General features: G+C 50.3%; 1 protein-coding gene across 3 annotated transcripts in view; it reads left to right on the top strand.

Annotated features, from left to right (window-relative positions):
• The window catches only part of KAZN (kazrin, periplakin interacting protein), a 1,332,513-nt gene that overhangs the window by 1,222,089 nt on the left and 88,617 nt on the right, over positions 1 to 21,807 (top strand). The gene's annotated exons all lie outside the window — the stretch shown is intronic.

Genomic DNA, 21,807 nt, shown 5'->3' with positions numbered 1-21,807 from the left:
TGAGCCACTTCGGGCATCTCAGACGCAGTCATGAGATAAAGTTATCTACCTTCATTTACTCCAGGCTGTGAAGTCAGTGACCTACAGCTACATTCTTGAGCCTACATGCTACTCTTAAATTTTTTGAATGTGTTGCCACCATTTAAAAGTTGGAAATTATCCAGTGTGGATTTCTACCTTCTCTTGGAAAACAAGCATGTCTGGGCCCTGTGGCCAACGGTCAGCTGGTCATGAGGGGCAGTTAGTCTACAGCCCTCCGCATCCCAGCATCTTCAGCCAGGCTCCCTGGCTTGGTACCCCGAGCAGCAGCCCCAAGGATGCATGTCAGCTTGCGGTCTCTTGCAGATAGCAGAACTGGCCTAATGCAATGGGTCTTTGCTCCCCCGTCCTCCCCGCCAGTGTCCAGCAGCTTTGGCGTGCGGTCACTGGGCTGGCTTTCTTCCCTCTTTCCTTTGAAGCCAGGTCCTCTCTCTCCGCTTACTGACCCCGTGCACCTCCCTCTACCCAGACCGGCAAGTGCAGTGACTCACACCTCTCCCCACACCTCCCTGGGTCCTTCTCTGGTGGCTGTATTTTAACACCCTGGGTGTGTGGCTGAGTCATCACCTTCTCGCCAGGATCCAGCTCAGGGGCTGGCCTACGGTGGGTGCTCTGGGAGCAGAGAATGCTTGAGTGAGATGTTGAGAAAGTTATGAGGTCCGCTCCCATCCTCCCCTCAGGGCTTCAGAAGGAGACAGAGCCGCCTCGACTCTGCTGCCTTGGGGTGGGGAGAAGTCTTGTAGCGACATGCTGGGTAGCCGGTGCCCTCCGAGGGGCGTGCAGATCATGCACGGAGATGCCGGACTGGGCGATTCCTCCAAGTCAGCCTTCCCTCCCAGTCCCCAAAGAAAGGGCTGATTCCCAGAGGAGAAACCATCTTGGGAAGATTGGGCCAAGGAAGCCCTGCCTCCCAGCACCCCAGGGCCTTGTATGTGAGGCACTGGGCGGTTGTTGTCCAGTCGCTAAGTCATGTCCTACTCTTTGCGACCTCATCAACTGTAGCCCACCAAGCTCCTCCTTCCTGCGCTATCTCCAGGAGTTTGCTCAAATTCATGTCCATTGAGTCGGTGATGCTATCTAACCGTCTCATCCTCTGCTGCCCCCTTCTCCTTTTGCCTTTGATCTTTCCCAGCATCAGGGTCTTTTCCAGTGAGTCAGTTCTTCACATCAGCTGCTGGGAGGGAGGTGTATTTGTTCCACGTGGCCTCCTGGTCACTTTGCCCCGACTGTTCCTCACATGCCTTCAGACCCTTTGTTCCTGGGGGCCCTTTTTGCTTTGCTGCTCCCTCAGCCTGGAATGCTCTTTCTTGCCTCCTGGAGCGCCTGGCTCCTCAGCCGTCTTGCTCTCAGGTGAAACGTGACCAGCTCAGAGAGATCCTCAAAGCTTCGTCTCCCAAGGCCATCTGTCCTGTCCCCCCTGCCCCAGACCCCCAAACTCCAGTTATTCTCAGTGTCAGCCTCAAATGCTTCCCTTCCCATGGCATATTCCATGGTTTCTGATGACTTTCTGTTTGGGGGCTTAGTTATTAGCTGGGGGGGGGGCGGGGGGAGGGCAGCGGTGGGCAGAGAGGTGGTGTCTAGCTGATTTCTGCTCTGTCCCCAGCATCACACAGTTAGAAGGTGGTGGGTTCTTGGTGAAGCTGGTGCTGGGAGAATGGATGCTTACTTGGTCAGCCCCCTGAGGATGCGGGGCAAGGGCCTGAGCTGATGGTTAGCAGCAGAGACTGGAGCCTCAGGGGCTGACCAGGCCCCCAGGCACCTGGGGTCCAGTGGGCCTCAGAGCAAAGGCATCAGACAGGCCTTATCAAATCCCAGCTCAGGCTCTTCATTTCTGCATGGCATTGGGCAGGTTACTTAACCTCTCTCTCAAGTCCAGCTTCCTCATCTGTGAAGTGGGTGTACTTTCCAACTCATGGGCTGCAGTCATGTAAGTAGTAAGCCTGCAGTGTGTGTGTAAGTAAAGTGTGTGGCCTGTCCAGACATGGCACCTGAATAGGCTAAGCACGTAGTAATTTGTTATCCAGTAGTGAGCCTGGAGACAGTGAAAGAGGACAGACAGCCTGGCCTGCTGCGGGCCATGGGGTCTCGGAGAATCGGACACAACTTGGTGACTGAGCAACAACAAGTGAGCCTGATGTTTAGTTTGGAATGAGGCAGATAGGAAGCAGATATGTGGCTCTGTGCCCAGGAACAAGATGGGCTTGGATCTTCCCCCCTCTTCCCCCCACCCCCCACCCCCTTGCTCCCCCTAGGACCTGAAGTGCCCCAGAGGCTTCCCCAGCCAGCGGGGGTGGGGCAGAGCCAGAAGTGGGCACTCCTCAGCTGTTAGTTGACTGGTTTGCTGATAGGTTGTATGGTTTCATGACTAAAAGGTGCTCTGAAGATTGGCTGGCGTGGGCTTGGGGATTATCTATGGAATGGGGGCCTGGGTCCTCTCTGCTCCATCTCTCGCCATGTATCAGCCCCAAGATAATAAGGATGTTGCTAACTTCTAGTGGGAAAACAACTAGAGGATGAGGAGACTCTGGAGGGTTGGATTAGGTGAGAAACGTCCTTGGAGAGTGTCACTGTCCCTGCCCAAACACTGTACCTGATTTAATGCAGTAAAATGTCACAGCGCACCATGAGGCAGGTGCTTTGACTGACTCCACTTTACAGATGAGGAAACTGAGGCCCAGGGAGGCAAAGATTCCCCAGCTTCAGAGAGCCTGAATTCAGACCCACACTACTGGGCTCAAGGAACCTGCACTTTCAACCACCCTGAATCCTGCTTGGAGCAACTGTCAGCATGTAGTCCTCAAGTTGGTGTGTTGAACCTGGCAGCAATTTGGGTGTTGAAGTAGAAAGGACATTGGTCCTAGAGTCCAATGGAGCTGTTTGGAATCCCATGTCTTACTGCTGTGTGACTTTAGGCGAGTCGCTTTGCCCCTCTGAGCTTTCATTTTGTGGTTAGGACGATAGACACGAAAATGCCTCCTTTGCAGGGCTATTCAGAGGGTGGAACAGGGTAGCGTGTGAGGGCCCCTCCCCCACAGCACCCTGCAAGTGTGTGTTTACTCCCTTCCTCCCCGCCGTGCCTTCAGCCCCAGGCACTGGCCCCCATCCAGAGCCTGACCTTGGCCTTGAGATCCAAGAGGGCTTCGGAAATGACTCTGGCTGCTCCAGCGGAGGGAGCTGCCCTGATCCGCTTGCAGATCAGGATCTCCGGGCCCCCTTGCCAGGCCTTTCATGTTGTTGCTTTATTTCACAAGAGCCCCGGTGTTTGTTTAGCAATGAAGTGGTATTTTTAGAACTTAAAAGTGATTTTGCTCTTCGAGGAACGAGCCTGTGGTTGTAGTCCCAGCTGGAGCCAGGCCTGGACAGAAGGCTTGTGGGCGCCCTGCCCTGGCTCGCCCACCCCCATTCCCTGCTCCCCTCGGGCCTTTCCTTTGGACGCAGGACACCCTCAGTCTGCTCTGTCCAGCTTGACTTCTTCCTGCCTGCGGGTCTAGGCCCTTGGGAGTACTGGCGAGGGTGCAATGATCCCCATGTGTGGTAGGCTGAGTAATGATGCCAGAAATGTCCACATTCTTATCTCTGGAACCTGTGACTATGTTTCCTTGTATGGCAGAAGGAACTTTACAGATGGGGAGAGCGTCCTGGATTATCCAGTAGTCTGGGATGGGAAATGCCGAGCTGGATGAAGCACAAGCTGGAATCAAGATAGCCGGGAGAAATATCAGTAACCTCAGATATGCAGATGATACCACCCTTCTGACAGAAAGCTAAGAGTAACTAAAGAGCCTCTTGATGAAGGTAAAACAAAAGAATGAAAAAGCTGACTTAAAGCTCAACATTCAAAAAACGAAGATCATGGCATTTGGTCCCATCACTTCATGGCAAATAGATGGGGAAACAATGAAAACAGTGAGAGACTTTATTTTCTTGGGCTTCAAAATCACTGCAGGTAGTGACTGTAGCCATGAAATTAAAAGACGCTTGCTCCTTGGAAGAAAAGCTATGACCATTCTAGACAGCATATTAAAAAGCAGAGACACTACTTTGCCAACAAAGGCCCGTGTAGTTAAAGATATGGTTTTTCCAGTAGTCATGTATAGATATGATAGTTGGACCATAAAGAAGGCTGAATGCTGTAGAATTGATGCTTTTGAACTGTGCTGTTGGAGAAAACTTTTGAGAGTCCCTTGGACTGCAAGGAGATCAAACCAGTCAATCCTAAAGGAAATCAGTCCTGAATATTCATTGGAAGGACTGATGCTGAAGCGGAAGCTCCAGTACTTTGGCCACCTGATGCGAAGAGCCAACTCATTAGAAAAGAACCTGATGCTGGGAAAGATTGAAGACAGAGGAGAAGGGGACAACAGAGGATGAGATAGTTGGATGGCACCACTGACTCAATGGACGTGAGTTTGAGCAAGCTCTAGGAGATAGTGAAGGACAGTGAAGCCTGATATGTGGCAATCCATGGAGTCACAAAGAGTCGGACATGACTGAGTGACTGAACAACATCCAGGGTTCTTGTAAGAGAGAGGCAGGAGGGCCAGAGAGGTGTGGAGTGATGCCCAAAACAGAAGTTCAAAATCAGAGGGAGACATTTACAGGTGCTCCACTGATGGCCACGAGCATGGAGGAAGGGGCCCCGAGCATGGAGGAAGGGGCCCCAAGCCAAAGAATGCAGGTGGCTCTAGAAACCGGAAAAGGGAAGGAAGTGGATTCCCCCGGGAGCCTGGAGAGGGAGCACAGCCCTGCCAACACCTTGGTTCTGGTCCCGGAAACCTCTTCCAGACGCTGACCTCCAGAACCGTAGGAGAATGGATTTGTGTTGGTTGAAGCCAGTAAGTGTGTGTTCATTTGTTACAGCAGCAATGGGAACCTAATACACAGCCCACTGTCCCCTCCCTCATTGGAGCACCTCACTTTCAGCTGGGCCACAGGGGCACTAATGATGCCTCTGAGAAACAGGATTCATTCTCCCCAGAATTGTTGCAAGGAGTTTTGTTTTGTTTTTGTTTGTTTTCACTGAAGGATAATTACTTTACAATGTTGTGTTGGTTTCTGCCATACAAAAAGGTGGATCAGCCATAAGTCTACATATGTCCCTTTCCTCTTGAACCTCCCCCCACCCCCAGCCCATCCCACCCCTGTAGGTTATCACAGAGCACAGGGCTGAGCTCATCAGGAGGAGTTTTTGAGGCTATAAGGACCTGACCCAGCCCCTGCCATGTAGTAAATGTGAAAATATTTCAGCCGTGCCTATTGTTTGCTTCTCTGCAGAGAAGCCGGGTTGGGGGCAAGGCGTGAGCATCGTGTTTTGTGTGTTTGGGTTGATGACATAGACACTTGGATTCCAACTCCAACTTCAGCCAACTCAGGGAAGTTTTTCAGTGATGTTTGGCAGAGTTGCTAGTGCTCCTGGGCCTCAGTTTCCTCATCCATAGGAGGGGAGAATAGTGACCCAGGACTGAGGGAACATACACAGGCACAGACCACAGAGCGAGGAGCCTGGCCCACAGTGCAGCTGGATGAATGGAGCCTCCGCTCTGGTTTGGTCAGCTGCCCCGGGTCCTCTCCACCCGGAGCTCAGCCACGCGCCTCCTTCAGCAGCTGGAGGGCTCCCAGCCTCCCGGGTCGACCTCTGTTGGATGCAGCATTTTCTCATGATATTAGTCATCGTTCGAGAGGACCTTGAGAATCCGTCTTTCCCACCAAAGGTCGATTTAGGGTGGGAAGTGGTTTCTTCCTGCGGTTTCCCGCTTGTCCAGCAAAGCTGAAATGTTAACCAACTGCCATGGTGTGGGCTGTTCCCTGTCTTGGCTGAGGACTCTGGAGGTGGAAGATGACACTCGTGGGGCAGGAATCCTCTGCCAAGATGTGGGAGGAGAAGGGCCCAGTGAAATGGGTCTCAGATGCCCACTGTCCCCGCCAAGATGCACCTGGCATGTGTGAGGACCCAGGACATTGAAAGGCAGTCAGAAGAAATTCAGTTGAGTTTGCAGAGAAAGATCTATGCACATGACCTGCTGACACCATTGCCCAGCCAGTCGGTGCTGGAGCCAGCGACTGCAGCCACAGAGGCTAGAGCACCTTCTCATGTCCTGGGGAGGACAACACAGGGTCAGGAGCACCTGCATTAAAGCTCTTGGCCGGTAGCTGTCTGAATGACCTTGGGTGAGTCATTTAACTTCCTGGAACCTGTTTTCCCATTCAAAAAAAAAAAAAAAATCACTCTCATCATCACCTTCTCATCTGACACATGGAGCACTTACCATGCGCCAGGCACTGTCCTGAGTTCTCTCGATGGGTGTTACTGCATAAAACCTGTGAAGTGAGTGGTCTAGTTAGCCTCAAATAAGGGGGTAGGGAAGATTGAAGGCAGGAGGAGAAGGGGACGACAGAGGATGAGATGGTGGGATGGCATCACCGACTTGATGGACATGAGTTTGAGCCAGCTCTGGCAGTTCGTGATGGACAGGGAGGCCTGGCGTGCTGCAGTCCGTGGGGTTGCAAAGAGTCAGACACAGCTGAGCGACTGAACTGAACTGAAGGGGATAGCGGGCACTGAGGAGTAAAGGAAGGTACCTAGGGTGTCAGGAAGGGGGCAGAGCCAGGATTTGGACCCCGGCCACCTGGCGCTTGTTACGCCTGCAGCCTCCTGCCTCGGGCATAACGGGGGTGGTGTGTGCAGCCTCCAGGCTTTTCTGCATGGTGCGTGTAGAATGGGAAGCAGCAGTACTGTGTGAATGGAGCACACGGTACCTGTTTTTAGCTTTTGTTTCTATTATCCAGGTTACCAGAGATGCTTGGTTTCAGAGGCTGAGGCAACACCCATTCTAACTTTTGAGAGTCAAAAATGTATTTACTGTTTTGATCTAGTGGTGGTGGTGGTGTTCAATCGCTAAGTTATGTCCGACTCTTTTCCAACCCCATGAATTGTAGCCTGCCAGGCTCCTCTGTCCATGGGCTTTTCCAGGCAGGAACACTGGAGTGAGTTGCCATTTCCTTCTTCAGGGGATCTTCCTGACCCAGAGATCAAACCCACATCTCCTGCATTGCAGGTGGATTCTTTATTGCTAAGCCACCAGGGAAGCCCTGGTCTATACGTACATCGACTCATCTAATTTTGTGCTTTAAATAACATGTGGGTTGTTCACACTGTGTCACTTATACTTCAGTAAAGCTGTTTTTTAAAAACACTGTGGAAGTTCACCAACGAAACAGAAAATCCATTGTGTCCAGTGGGTTAGGCCAAGTGGGGACCACCCAAAGGGTGGCCCAGGTTTTGGGGTGGTTTTCAGGCAGTGTCCTCCGCCCTCAATTTCTAGCATAAAGGGGGCTGTGGAAATGGGGGATGTCCTTTGTCTTGGGGGTTGCTTGAGTGTCACAGCTGTTGGCCTCTCCTGGCCACTCAGCTCAGGATCAGTGCACAAACACACACACACCCCCTCAGCAGTCAGATCGTGTTCCTGCAGGTGTGTTTTGCGCACACCCGCCTGCTGCACAGGCTCTGTTACATGGAAGCAGGTGTTCGCCTCCTGCACCCAGATGTCACCCTTGGTGCCCCCTCACCTGGTCTGCTCCAGGGGCTGCCCCTTAATGTCCCTGGCTTACACTTTGGCTGGTGGCATCAGCTGAAGGACAGCAAGGCTAGGCCTCCAGCCCTGCTGGGGGAGGAGTGAAGGAAACCCACCTTCCCTCCTTCAAAGGACCTTTCCTCTGAGGCTCTTGTGTTCCAGGCACTGTGGGAGGTGCTGGAAAGACCTGGGTCAGAGACCCAGCTCAGTGAGCGGACAGGGCTGGGGCCAAGCTTCCCAGTCACTGGCTGCATGTCCAGATGTGGGCTCGTATGATCTGTGTGATCCTGAGCAACCCTTTAGTCAAGTTAAGACTCAGTTTCCTCATCTGTACAATCACGGTAATTTCACAAGGCTGTTGTATGGGTCATATGAGAGGGTCCCATATCTCATCGATTCTGACGTGCACATTGTTTAAATTTTGCAGGTCTGAAATCAGGGTGCATCCCCCCAGGTGATGGGTCAGAGTACAATTGGTCGATCCTTCCTTGGTGGTCCCTCAAATATCAGTGCATCTTGTACCTGCTGTCGTCCTAGATCTGAGGACAGACTCAATGGAAAGGGCCTGGCAGTGTGCAGATATTAACGTGTAATGGAAAGAACCTGAACTCCAGAGCCTGCATGTATGGTCTTCATCCTAGCTCTGCCCCTTTGTGGCTGTTTCGGTCTCAGATAAGTGACTTGATCTTTCACAACTTCAGTTTCCTCACTCGTAAAATGGGGACAATAAAGTTTGGCTCCATTTGTTTTGAGAATTTGATAAACTCACATGCGTGAATGCCCCTGACACAGGGGTGGGCATTTAGTAGGCATCTGGTAATTTTGTTCGCCGTCTTCAAGAAGATGAGACTGAGCCTCTTCAAGGCTGGTCTCTGGGGAAACTAAGTGTGAGGTCAGAGATGCTTCGAGCATCACCCTGTTTGGCATCCAGGTCCCTTAGATCTTGTGCCTCCATTTCTGCATCTATGAAATGGACGTCGTGATAGGACCTACCAGCCAAAGTGGCCGTGAGGATTAACTGGAACAACGCAGAGTGCCTGGCACTTAACACGCACTCATCAGGGACGTTAACCAGGCATATGGATCTGGTTTTCATTATTGCTGTTATTAATGGTGATTATTCTGAGCTGGGACAGTGCAGGTGGATACGTCAAGATCACTCCCTTGAGACCTTACGTACGTTGAGGAGGAGAATGCGCAAGCCAGACCCAGCCTGGCAGATGCGAGGACCACAGCCAGCCCTCATCCCAGAGTGTGGGAGGTTTCAGCCACAAAGACACACTAAGAGTTTTACAGGTGCACTTTATTTAAAACATCATTGGGGAAAAGGCAAGTTTTGTTTTGTTTTAAGATTTTTTAAACGTGGACCATTTTTAAAATCTTTATTGAATTTGTTACAATATTGCTTCTGTTTTAAATTTTTTGGTTTTTTTTCTTTTTGACCCTGAGGCATGTGGGATCTTAGTTCCCTGACTAAGGATTGAGCCATCCCCCTCCCACCCCCCACTCCCACACTGGAAGGCGAAGTCTTAACCACTGGACCGCCAGGGAAGTCCCTGAAAAGACATATTTTAAATCTGGCCTGCAGATTTTGCTTTTGCAGGTTGCTGGGCCTGGACCCAGCCCCTAGGGGTCCAGTCAACCTGATTCCAAACAATAACCAGTGTTTGCAGCGCAGTAACAGGGGGCAGGCGCCATCTGTCGGAGTTCTGCCCCCTCCTTCTGCCCTAACTCTGTCCCGTTTTCCCTGCGCCCCCCCCAGGTAGTCTGTCTGCGCACCCCTTCCCGTTTCCTTCTGAGTTTACACTTTAACCTGAAGAGGATTGGCGTTTGCACCACGGCAGGCAGGCAGGCAGCCAGCCCCCTACTGTTTGGTCCCTTCTCTGGTGGACAGACATTCCCGGGGGACCCAGTGGCAATTGCATTTTTCATTTTCCCCATGGTTTACCACGTAGCTGGACTCTGGTGGATATCCAGGCAGGCAGATCTTGCAGTGGCTGGACGAACTGGGGGGTTCGTTGACCTGTGATCAGGGACAGGTGGCACTGCTGTGGCACTTGGGGTGCTGTGGGGTTCTGCCACCCTCACTTGCTAGCCAGCCGGGGCTCCTCTTCTTGGGTTAAAAAGCAATAGTCAAACACATCAGAGTTTACTAAACACTTGCATCCAGCATCTTGTTTAAATGAAAGAAGATTCCCAAATAGGACAGGAGGCTCATGCCTCTGGGCTGTGGGAGGTTAGAGCTGGCTCTTTGGTGGGCTAAGGGAAGGAAAGAGCCCTCGGTCCCCTGCTGAGGTTTGCAGGTGATCTAGCAGGTGCCTCTTGTGTAGAAGCTGCTTGCTCAGTACTGACTGGATTGGACTGACTGTGAGCAAGAAAAATCTGGGCAAGGTGGGTCCTGACTGCCAGCAGGTTCGGCTGTGTGTGTGTGATTCCTTGCAGAAGGGTAGGGCCTTGCTCTTTCTTTTTCCCTGCCATATCTCCTCCAATCCCCTAGGTGTCATTGTAGAGTCGAGTAGGTCTGCTAAAGAGCGAGGGCAATGATGACCATTCACTCATTCATTCCTCAAATACTAATTGAGCATCTACTCTGTACCAGCCCTGTTCTAGGTGTTGAGGATACAGCAGTTAATAAAAGAGACAAAAATCCCTGCCCCTGCAGAGACAACATTCCAGTAAACTACAAGGTGTGAGGACTAAAGTATATGGTATAGTAGTTGGCATTCAGTGCTAAGGAGGGAAGGCAGTGAAGAAGGGTAGGAAGTAGCAGGGATTACAGTTCTAGAAACTTACAGGGAAGGGAAGATGACACTAATAAGAACAACAATAGCTGTATTTGCTCAGTGCCTTCGAGAAGCCAAGCCCCTGCAAGGAACTCGCACGCAGGTAGCCTTGATAACAACCTTGAGAGTCGCCTGGGAGGCTGAGCAGGTCATGGGTGTGGAGCCTGGGTGTCACAGTCCTGGAGTGAACCCAGGCATGCTACCCAACGTCACTCTGTGGGTAGCACCAGGGCCCCCCGATCATGAAGGGGGAAGGGCAGTCACCCCTACCTCCAGGAACTGCTGTGAGGCTTAAATGAGTTAATATGTGCAAATGCTCACAACTCATAGTACAAGCCCATACATGGTAACTACTTCTAATTAGTATAATTATCCCTTTTTACTGTGGAGAAAATTCTCATAGTGAATGGTAGAGTTAGAATTTGAACCCAGAGCTGGCACTCCAAATCCAGTGGATTTTTTTTTTTTTTTTTGGCTGCACTGGGGTTTAGTTGCAGCCTGCAAACTCTTATTAATTGTTGTGGCATGTGGGACCTAGTTCCCTGTGCCTGTGTGTGCTCAGTCTTGTCCCACTGTTTCAACTCTGTGCACTGTAGCCCACCAGACTCCTCTGTGCATGGAATTTTCCGGCAGGAATACTGGAGTGGGTAACCATTTTCTACTCCAGGGGATCTTCCCGATCCAGGGATCAAATCCACGTCTCTTGCATCTCTTGCATTGACAGGTGGATTCTTTGCCACTGCACCCCCTGGATCAAACCCAGGCCCTCTGTATTGGGAGCGCAGAATCTTAGCAACTGAACTACCAGGGAAGTTCCCAGTGGATTTCTTTCTTTTTTTTTTTTTTTTTGGCTGTGCCATGCAGCATGTGGGATCTTAGCTACCCAACCAGGAATCAAACCCATGCTTTCCCCTTATTGGGAGTGCAGAGTCTTAACCACCAGACCACCAGGGAAGTCCCCAGTGGATTTTTTTTTTTTTTTTAAGAGCTAGGAATTTAATGTTCCAGCAACACTATGAGGCCTAGACATTAGGGTCCCAATTTACAGATGAGAACATCAAGGCACAGAGCATTCTGCTGGGAAATAGAGAAGATATGCTTTTGAGCCCAGGGCTTTCTCTGGGACATGGCTGCTGTGCAGGCCACCCATCAGTGTCTGGACTGGAGGGAGAAGGTGGGAGGTCCTGGAGGAGTTGGGGGACCTCCTCCCTTCTCCTGTTCCCCTGGACTTCTGCTCTGACAGGCAGGTACCTAGCCCACCCGGCTGCCTTCATAGCAGATGTTTAAGCATCCCGGAAAGTGGATAATTCCAAAGCAGAGGAGGTTGTTTGGGAACAGAGCTCGCTGGTTTCTTGCACGTTACAGCGTGCTAACAAATCTGATTGCTGCACCGGTTAAACGCTTTGGCTTCGATTTGCATAAGAAGTTTTTTCTCCCAATGGATTATCAGTTCATGGCATCGCCTTGTGCAAAAGGTTCGGGTGCCCCTTGGCGGCAGAGGATGGAACCAGTGCCCGGCCTTGGTGCAGAGGTGACACCCTGTGAGCCAGCCGAGCCCCTCCTACCACAGTCTGGAGCAGAAGAATCGCCTCCTCTCTCTTTTTAATAAAGTAACTGTTTTGCCTATGAGGCATAATGAGGACCTGAAAGCTTTGTCTATCTTCAGCTGAGGCTTGTGGAAGCAGAGGGCTGCTTTTCCTGGGGGCTCGGCCCGTAAGCCGAGCACCCAGGCCCGACCTCACCCATCCAGGCTTCACCATCCGAGTCTGGAACCTGGGTTGTGATTCTGGACCCCTGGGCTGCCGACATCATGAAGGAGAGGGTGATGCATGGTAGCCTGAGCTTCTGGGGTTATGTAGGTCCCTGGACAATGCAGGCCTCAGACAAGCCTAAGAGTAGGAGACCTTGGCTCTCACTAGCTGAGCAATCAAAGACAAGTCATTTAACCCCTCCCAGCTTTGGCCATAAAATGGGAGCACTGTCCTCACTGTTACTCAATCACTAAGTCTTGTCCAACTATTTGCAACCCCATGGACTGCAGCACGCCAGGCTTCCCTGTCCATCACCAACTCCCGGAGCTTGCTCAAACTCATGTCTGTCGAGTCAGTGATGCCATTCAACCATCTCATCCTCTGTTGTCCTCTTCTCCTTCTGCCTTCAGTCTTTCCCAGCATCAGGGTCTTTTCCAATGCTCTTTGCATCAGGTGGCCAACGTATTGGAACTTCAGCTTCAGCATCAGTCCTTCCAGTGAATATTCAAGACTGATTTCCTTTATGATTGACTGGTTTGATCTCCTTGCTGTCCAAGGGACTCTCAAGAGTCTCCTCCAGCCCCACAGTTCCTCACTGAGCTGTGTGCAGATGAGTGAGATCTTGATGAGGAATGATAATGCTCCATTGGGTTTGTAGAGCACCATTCTGTTTGCAGAACACTTCACAGAAGTCAGTTCATGTGAGCCTTAAAATCACCCCATGGAGAAGACGTAATTAAAGGTCAGAGGTGATGTGACCTGCCCATGGTGTCACAGGGCCTCTAGCTTTGGTATCCAGCTCTAAGTGTAAGGCTCTCTCTGCTTTGCCCCACCTGCCTTCCAAGTTCAAGGTCTATATACGGCACTGCTGTTATCCTGAGAGTCAGCCCAGGTCCTCAGTGGTTCCTGTGGGTCCCCAGGAGACCCGGGCAGGAACAGCGGAGTTGCAGTGGCTGGGGACCCGGAGAGGTAGTGCCAAGGCCCCGCCCCCTCTGGGCCTCCTCATCACTTTGTGCTGTTTGTTTGGGCTGTTACTAGCTGACTTCCTGTTATTCCCCCCAGACAATCAGCCAGGAAATTCTTCGTTTATGTTTCCTTAAGAGGTCAAATGCTTTTCTCTGTGCAGAAGTAAATAAATCCTGCTTGCTGAGTTGGCAGTTTTTCACAACAGCCTGCAGGGGACCCCCTGCATGGACCCGCAGCCCCCTGCAGTGCAGCCTGAGGCAGCCCCACCTAGGGGCCTGAGGGCATCGAGGAAACCTGCAGCCCATCCTCTAGGTGGGATCCTGGTACATTTGCAAAGTCAGGGATGATTTTATTTTTTTGTTTTGTTTGGTTTTTCTTGCCGCGCAGCACGGCATGCAGGATCTTCCCCAAGCAGGACCGGGGATTGAACCCAAGCCCCCTACAGTGGGGGCGCGGAGTTTTATCCACTGTCACCGATCCGAGGCAACGATTTAAACCAGGGCTGGAGCCCGGGCAGATGTGGGAAAGAGACCATGGCTGCTGACAGGAGCAACAGTGGCTTTTCCCTCCCGTGGCCAGAATTCTGATGGAAATGGGTAAGGGTAGCATCGTGACGTCATGATCCCCAAGAAGCCATCTCGGCTCTGCAGAGCATACAGGAAGTTGAAAAGAAGCCTGCCTGGGACCAGACAGAACCCAAGCCACAGCTCCTGGGCGCCTCTGAACAGATGGCAGCCCTTGCTCTATGCACACTCCAGAGAGCCAAGGTCATGTTAAGCCCACAGCAGTTTAGAGGAGGTGTTGGGCGAGGCTTCTCGGAGCACTCCTCAGGTGGGGCAGCTGTCAGCCTCACACACAGCAGAGGAAAGCCTACAGAGCCCAGCTTTTTTTTGTTTTTGGTCACGCCACTCAGTATGCAGGACCTTAGTTCCCAGACCAGGGATCGAGCCCACGCCCCCTGTGCTGGAAGCACAGTCCTAACCATCGGACCGCCAGGGAAGTGTCCCGGAGCCAAACTTTATAAAGAAAGCACCAAAGTCCGAGACACTCGACAGAGGCAAAAGCTGTCCTCTGTTAGCCTTGCTGGCATTTTTCTTTCTTATGGACAGCCTCAGTTATATACAGAAGTCAATAGAATAGTGTAAGAAATCCTGTGAACCCTGACCTGAGCTCACACCCTTCACCCTGTGTCAACTCTGCCCCATCCTTATCCACTTCCTCCTCCCTGAATTATTGTAAAGAAAATCTCAGCTACATGATGCCATCTATAGATACTTCATTGGAAAAGTGAAGTGAAAGTGTTAGTTGCTCAGTCATGTCCGACTCTGTGACCCCATTGCACTCTAGCCTGCCAGGCCCCTCTGTCCATGGGATTCTCCAGGCAAGAATATTGGAGTGGGTATCCCTTCTCCAGGGGATCTTCCCAACCCAGGGATCGAACCCGTGGCTCAGACAATAAAGAAATACTTCAGTATATCACTATAAAAGAGAAGGAATCTTAAAAAAAGACAAAACATAACCACTAAACTATTATCACACCTAAAATAATGAGGCATCCAGTCATGATTCAAATTCCCAGTGGACTCATAGATTCGTGTTTTAAACCTTGTTTGTTGGAATGAGGATCCAAGTACAATGGACACAGGGCGATTAGTCGGATTTCTTTTTTAATATTTATTTATCTGACTCTTTGGGTCTTAGTTGTGGCAGGCGTCCGGATTGTATGGGCTTCAGTAGTTGTCTCACCTGGTTCTCTAATTGTGATGTGTGGGCTCAGTAGCTCCGCAGCACATGAGATTTTAGTTCACCAACCAGGGATCAAACCCATGGCTCCTGCATTGCAGGGCAGATTCTTAACCACTGGACCATGAGGGAAGTCCCTAGTTGGAATGTTTTTTTAATATAAATATTCCTCTTGCTTTTTTTTGTATTCTTGCCAGTTATCTGTTGAAGGGGCCGTGTTGTTTGTCTGGTAGTTCTCCTGCAGTCCTGGGTTTGCTAATTGCATGCCCATGGTGTTGTCTGCCATGCCCCTCTGTCCTTTGAAATTCCTGTAAATTGGTAGTTCATCTAGAGACTTGGAAGTTCCAGTACTTTGGCCACCTGATGCGAAGAACTGACTCATTGGAAAAGACCCTGATGCTGGGAGAGATTGAAGGCAAGGGGAGAAGGGGACGACAGAGGATGAGATGGTTGGATGGCGTCACCAACTCGATGGACATGAGTTTGAGCAAGCTCCCGGAGTTGGTGATGGACAGGGAAGCCTGGCGTGCTGCAGTCCATGGGGTCTCAAAGAATCAGACATGACTGAACTGAACTGGAGACTTGATCATTTTCTTGACTCATTTTTTGCAAGACTCCTTCAAAGAAGATTTTGGGTCCTTCCCATCAGGAGGCACGAGCTGTCTGATTGTCCCTGATTTGTGATGTTGGCAGCCCAGCATGAATCCAGACATTCAGCAGAAGGATGGTGTTCTTGTCTGTCACCCCATCTTTGTGTATTAGCTGGGATCCTTTATAAAGAGACTCCCCACCATTTATCATTTGGTTACCCACTGGCACAGTTGATATAGGAAATGTAGGATAAAAGTTTGACTGTTTTCCCATTATTTACCAGTTTTCAGAATAATGACTTAGCGCCTTGACTTTCATCACTGTGCTTTAAAAGCTTAGATCTCTGATAATGGTTCAAGCAATATATTTATTAAGAGTTCCATGGTTAGAGGGGTCAGTCAGGACTCAACTGTTCAGAAAATTGTTTAAAAAATGATATGTCCACCGAGGTAGCCAAGGGAATTGCACAAATGTAGTAGATGGTAGTGTCTTAGTAGACAGAGCGCACCTCGCGGCCCAGAGCCAGAAAGGAGGTTCATTCCCACTTTGCTGATGAGAAGACTGAGCCCTGGAGATTGGCCCCTGTCCTGTTGATGTGGCCAGTTAGTGTCAGAGCCCAGGCACTGTGCACAACACGAGACACAGAGGAAAGCAGTTAGATGTTCATGTTATCTGTAGAATCTAGGCCTCCGGATGAGGCTTGCATAAACTCTCCTCCCTTGTTACAAAATGCCCTGAGTTCTGGCAAGGGCCCAGCTCTATGGGCACTGATTGCCAGCCACTGGGACATGCAGCCTCAGGAGGTGGTTGGTTGCATTTTTGCAGGACCATCTGATTTTTGGGGAAGCCCCAGAAGCCTTTCCAGAGATCATGATCTTTCTGATTTAGCCCCTCTTCTCCCTCATACTCATATCCCCATCACCTTTATTGTCTCCTCCCTGCCTCGGGTTATTATCCAAGACTTTAGTATCTCTCTGTCTGTGCTAGTGTGGTGCCAGGGTTAAGGAAGAAATAAGGGTTTTCCAGAACAAATGAATGAACAGGCAAAAGAAAAAAAAAAAAAATAGACACAAGCCTCATCATTTGTATTTAGACCTTTCATTCTGACTTGGCCATAAACCCTTCAAAGGCATGAATTCTTCTGTCTTCTGCCAGGCCAGCACTGGGCACACAGGGGCAAGGATGTGAGAAAGGATCACTTGGCATCCTTAAACCCAGAAGGGGGAGGGGCAGCAGGAAGGTGCATGGTAGACACAGTCAGTCTAGTGCCTGTAGCTCCTCCCAGAAATCTCAGGGTGCCGGGAACTTTGCAAAGCCTTTCCATTCATCCCCCTGCCTCAGAGCAGATCTGTTCTCAGCCAGCACTAGTGATGATGGCAGCTAACACTCTAAGCACTGTTCTAGGTGTGTGTGTGTGTGAGATCTTTTGATTCTCCCAGTATCCTGTGAAGTAGGTATTTTCCCCATCCCCATTTTACAGGTGAGCAAACAGGGACACAAAGAAACAAAGAGACTCACCCAAAGTCACCCAGCTGGCCAAGTGGAGGGGCTGGGACTTGGCTGTCGGTGGCCAGAGTCCTGCTCTTACCAACTACTGCAGCTGCCTACTGGTAGAGAAAGAGGATCTGCAAGGATCCCTGCCCTCAGTGTTAGAAAATCTGTCCTAAATAGACCCAGTTATGCCCAAGTCTCTTCCATTGCAGTGATGAGAGATGGAGGGCTGTGGGCACCTTGCCTCTGGGTTGATGGAACCTCTACATTCAGAGACAAAGGTTGTCACCTCTCCATCTTTTTCCCGAAAGCTAGCAAGTCACCAGCGCAGGGCACAGCACAGGGATCTGGACATAAGAAGAACCACACATGGGTGCAAACCCTCATGAAAACCTCTGAGCTTCCCTGCAGAGGTCCCTTCTGCACCAGGAAAAAGAAAAAGAAGATAGGGGGTGGAGACAGGCAAGGAGAAGGGGACGACAGAGGACGAGATGGTTGGATGGCATCACCGACTCAATGGACCTGAGTTTGAACAAACTCCAGAAGATGGTGAAGGACAGGGAAGGCTGGCATGCTGCAGTCCATGGAATTACAAAGAATCGGACACAACTGAGCAACTGAACAATAGCAAGCCCAAGGCACCAGCATGGTCTCTGAGCAAGCTATGGCTAGAGCATTCAGCCGGCTTCTCCCCGGGGGCGCCTCTTCCCAACTCCCAGTCTAGCAAAGCTCATGCAATGCTGCATTGAGCACAGTTCCCCAGACACTCCAGGTCCCCACGCACATCCAGGGATTTGCGAACACCACCCTCCCTGCTGTAGCTCTTCTATCTTCTGTCCCTCTACACCCTGTGCTCGCCTCCACTGTGGCCCCTTCTAAATGCTTCCACAAAATACGTATTGTGCACCTTCTATGTCTCATATCCTTGTGTTAATGCTGTGGGCACAGCAGGGGGAAAATAAGCAAAATCCCTGCCTGTGCTAATTGGAGAGGGAGCTAGACAATAAACAGGTAAATGCAAAACATTTATACTGTCAGAAGAGAAAAGAGCTTTAGGGGAAAAAAGTGTGCAAGGAAAATAGTCAGTGCTAGGAGGCCTGGGAACGCTTCAGTTTTAGAAATGAGGTGACAGTAAAGGCCTCTCCAGTAAGGTGACCATAACTCCAAACTTGAAGGAAGCAGGGGAATGAGCCATCATGTGTTTGGGATTGGGGTGGGGTGTTTTAGGCAGTGCAGATGGTAAGTGCAAAGGCCCTGTGGTCCATTAGAGAAACACATTTTTGTTGTTTAGAAATTCTTTTCTTGCCTTTCGGTCTATTTCCTCTGCTTCTGGGTCTCACACATACAACACAATAGATGTAAATACTATCTTACATCTCGGGGAACACAGGAAGGATGCTTAAGGGAGCCAATGGCTAAGAGCCTCAGGAAACTAGAGTTCATTCCTGGGGAGGCTTCTGTACAGGGAAACCACCGAGCTGGACTCATAAGCTGAGCAGGAACTAGGATCCACTCTTGAGTCCAGGAAAAGGGTTAAAATTTCACCCTTGCTCCTTCTGTATATGTTCAGAATTCTTCAGACTACCTCTACCCTGATTGTCCCAGAGTCAAACCACACCCAGGGGATTTTGCAGAGAGAGAATTTGCCTACAGGGTCAGAAGTCTGTGATTTGAATCCAGCCCAATCTCTGTCTGATTTATAAGCAGATGACTCTAACCTTGCTCAGTTTCCCTGTCTGTGAAATGGGACTGCAGTTCTCGCCCGCCCTCCTCACTGTGTGTTTGTCAGAAGCACTAGGGTAGTGTTTGTGAAGCACGGTGCCCCATAGTAGAGATTAGGTATGGTTATTGCTGCTGCTGTGGTGGTGGTTGTTCTTAATGATTCTATCACCTGTCTCAGTGTCAAACCATCTCCAGACCAAGTCTCCAGTCAACCAGTTGAATTCTGCTGGATTACATTTTCATGGCAGGGCATCTCCAGCACCCAGGGGGAGAGCCCCAGAAATTCAGTCTGTGCTTCTTGAGCGGAGGGCACCTGCTGGCTCACATGGAACCCTGGGCATTTGTCACTGTCAGGAAATCTATGTATTATTTTTGGCTGTGCTAGGTCCTTGTTGCTGTGCACAGGCTTTCTCTGTTGTGGCGAGCAAGGGGGCTATTCTCTAGTTGCGGTGCACGGCTCCAGAGCGAGGTCTCAGTAACTGTGGCACACAGGCTTAATTGCTTCATGGCATATGGAATCTTCCTGGACCAGGGATTGAACCCGTGGTCCCTGCTTTGGCAGGCGAATTCTTAACCACTGAGCTACCAGGAAGGTCCGATTTATTATTTTAAAGCAGATTCTGCAGATAAACTTAGTGTTCCAGGGGAGACCCCTGTGTCACCCTACTAAACCATTCGCCTATGCCTGCCTCTGGGATGTGGTCATTAGAGTTGAAACTGGATACTTCTAGGTGTAGTGACTCCTCCAACCAAGGAGGCGTGCAAATTTTTACACATACTAACTCATCTGATCTTCATAGTTTAGAAGGACCCTGTGGGATCTTTAGGGTCTTTCCCCTTTGACCCCCGTGCCTTCCCCCCAACCTGCTAACTCCCTTTGTCACCCCGCTCTTGGGGACAACTCTTTGAGCTTTTTTTTTTTCAGTAAGACTAAGTCCCTCAGAGAAGTCTTAAGTGTATACACCTGCTCACACATATAATTTGACATAAGAGAGTTTAGCAGTCCTGAATGTATATTTAGTGACAGGCTTGGCTAATATTTCATCTAATTACATTCATTAACATCGAAATGTATAATCATTAATATATCTGGGCACAGTGATCTAAATATTTTATAGAGGTCTTAATTACAGTAGACTTGCAGCCTTGCCATAAAACTCATGTGCCCCACCAATTGAAGGGGTGGTATCAGGTAGCTCGGGGGCCCTGGCGGGGGAAGCAGCAGGAACCTGCTTTTAGCAGGGGTGGGGAGGGGGACAGCGGTGGCTGGGGTCTCCCTCTTCTGGCCGCACCCAGAAGCAAGACAGACAGTTGGAAAAGAGAAGGAAATTGGTTATTGTGATTTCTCGCTGCCACATCTCTGTTAACTGAGGTCACCATCCTCCTAGAAAAGGAGAGGAAAATCAAAGATATGAGAACAAAATTAAAAATGATAATTATCGCTACTGAGACTTTAGGAGGTCGATAAAAACGTGCTTTTCTTCCTCTGCCAAATTAAGGAGTATTTTCAGAGAGTATTTAAGAGTATTTTCTGACCTGATGAAGGTCAGAATGTGAGTTTTGTGGCCACAAAAGCTGATCTCCGAATGAGGCTCACGTCTGCGGTCGTGGCAGTTGATTGACCCTCTATGTCAGGAGTAGACCAACGTGCCTACTCGGACGGCACAGCTGGACACCAGTCCCCCGGAAGGCTGTCCCTTCAGTCACGGCCATCTTCACACCTTTGAAACCCTCCATGGATTAAAAAACTCATCTTCAGGCACTGCTTGGACTGTGAGGTTGGCAGGTTTTATTGTGCCCATTGCACAAAGGAGAACGCCAAGTCTCTGAGATCCCCTGGCTTCCCAAAGGCACATGGCCAGCAGGAGGCAGAGCATCGCCTGAATCCTCGGTGTCCTGCTGGGACCCCCACCTAGACTGGGACCTGTGTTTCCCCAGCAGCTGTCCTGAGACTCTGAGGTGACCCAGAAGTTTCCCTAGGAAGGCTTGGGGCCTGCAGGGTGTTGGGATCTCATGAGATGGGACCACCAAGCACCCCTCCTCCCCACGCCCACGGCCAGCATCAACCCCAGCCATGCTGCAGCTGCCACTGCCCATCTGGGCAAAGTCAAGAGGAAGAGCTGAGACCCAGAGTCCCCGGGCTGGACCCTGTGTCCACCACTTGCCTATGTCTTTGCCTGTTTCCTTGCTTGTGCACTAGGGGTCATGATAGTAACTACCTCACAGGATTGTTGCAAAAAAAAATTTAGTGAAAACTTACAAAGTGCTTTAACCCAACCCGGGCCCATATAGTCAAAGCTATGGTTTTTCCAGTAGTCATGTACAGATGTGAGAGCTGTACCATAAAGAAGGCTGAGTGCTGAAGAATTGATGCCTCTGCCTTGTGTGGTGTTGGTTGGAGAAGATGCTTGAGAGTCCCTTGGGCTGCAAGGAAATCAAACCAGTCAATCCTAAAGGAAATCAGTCCTGAATATTCATTGGAATGACTGATGCTGAAGCCAAAGCTCCAATACTTTGGCCGTCTGAGGCAAAGAGCCGACTCATTGGAAAAGACCCTGATGTTAGGAAAGACTGGAGGCAAAAGGAGAAGAGGGAGGCAGAGGGAGATGGTTGGATGGCCTCACTGACTCAATGGACATGAATCTGAGCATGCTCTGGGAGGTGGTGAAGGACAGGGAAACCTGGGATGCTGCAGTGCATGGGGTCACAGAGTCGGACACCAGTGAGCAACACAGTCCTCCTCCTCTTTATGATCATCATCGGGGCTGGGGAAGCCCATGCAGACCTTCATTCCTCAAGCTCTGTCTGTGCCTCTTTGTGGAAGCTTTGTCCTCTCACTCTCACCACAGTCACACAGGGAAGTTGTCATCTCTTTATTTTGAAAAAACATGTATTTATTTATTTGGCTGTGCCGGGTCTTAGTTGTGGCATGCAGGATCTTCCATCTTTGTTGCATCATGTGGGATCTAGTTCCCTGACCAGAACTCAAACTTGGGCCCCCTGCATCATGACTGCAAAGTCTTAGCCATTGGACCACAAGGAAAGCCCCAGAAGGTGTCCTCTTTGCCTGTGCAGGAAGGACCAGGACTTTGAATCCAGGACCAACCCCAGGTTCACGTTCCTTCTCCAGCCACAGAAGTCCTGCAGGAT

The sequence above is a fragment of the Bos taurus genome, chromosome 16 (assembly GCF_002263795.3).
Source record: "Bos taurus isolate L1 Dominette 01449 registration number 42190680 breed Hereford chromosome 16, ARS-UCD2.0, whole genome shotgun sequence".
NCBI classification, from domain to species: Eukaryota; Metazoa; Chordata; class Mammalia; order Artiodactyla; family Bovidae; genus Bos; species Bos taurus.
Note: the sequence above shows the minus strand (reverse complement) of the source record. Positions and strands in the feature narration are given on the sequence as shown.